Source organism: Episyrphus balteatus, chromosome 2, assembly GCF_945859705.1.
Source record: "Episyrphus balteatus chromosome 2, idEpiBalt1.1, whole genome shotgun sequence".
In the NCBI taxonomy this organism is placed as follows: Eukaryota; Metazoa; Arthropoda; class Insecta; order Diptera; family Syrphidae; genus Episyrphus; species Episyrphus balteatus.
The window spans coordinates 40,350,303-40,351,417 of record NC_079135.1 but is presented as its reverse complement, the minus strand read 5'-3'; positions in this window follow the sequence as shown (position 1 = coordinate 40,351,417).

Below are 1,115 nucleotides of genomic sequence, written 5' to 3'. Positions count from 1 at the left end.
TTTTTGTGTGTTTTATTTTTATAAACAAATCGATCGCTTAACATTTTAGATTGTATATGAATTTTTCATTAATCAATAATAGCTTTTTTTTATTCACAAGAAGACGATTAAAAACACATTGCTGAACCAGTTTCAAATTTTAAATGGCCAAATAGAGAAATTTTTATTTTTCAGTAATTTTAGATTAAAAAAAAAATGTTACACATACGCCACAGTGACTTGTAAAAACTTTGAAAGTTTTTACACAGTCACTTTTAACTTGTGCATTCGTAGCCAATTTTGGATTGTAATCGTTTTTTTTTTTTTGTGATCTCTTATTTGGTATTTAATAGTTTGGCACTATAAATTCAGTTTTGCACAGATTTGTTTAAAAGACACACCGAAATTATATATTTCAACTAAAGATGCATTAGTTTCAGTGTTTAGTTATGCCTTTTTGTGCACTTTTTTACGAATCGGAGCCTATACAAGTTTAACATTTTGATACATTCTTGAAAAATGTAAAATGCATTACCTTACCTTACCAACATTGATAATTAACATTTGTTGAAATACTTTTTCCACTCAGAAATTCGTACTGCTAACACAAAAAAGGCAACATCGAAGCATATACCACCCACATGACTGACTTTGACCATTATCAGATTCATCATAACAAACCTATTAAATGACCGATTACTTGCATCTTTTATCTTTAACCGTTACAGATTATTCTCATCAAATCGAGATAAATATTTTGTTAAAATATTTATTCCGACTATTGTATAAAAAATAGCCGCGTTTTTCTTAAACTCAGTAATTAGGTACTCAATTTTTCATTTTAAATGCAAAACAATAAATTACAGAAGTGAGTACATTATTTGTTCTGTATTTGCTTGGAAAATGAAATCAAAACCTGAGTAGATATTGAGCTAAACTGGACTAGTAATAACGAATTACTAGTTATGCTTTGTTTTTTTTTTTTAAATTTAAAACAAAATTTTTTGGTTTATTTTTAAAGCAGCAGGACATCATCAAAATTAAACCAGAAAAGCAATAATCACATAAGGACTATGTACATTTAAATTGTTTGATTTAAAATAAAATAAAATAAAATAAAAGCCATTTTCGATAAA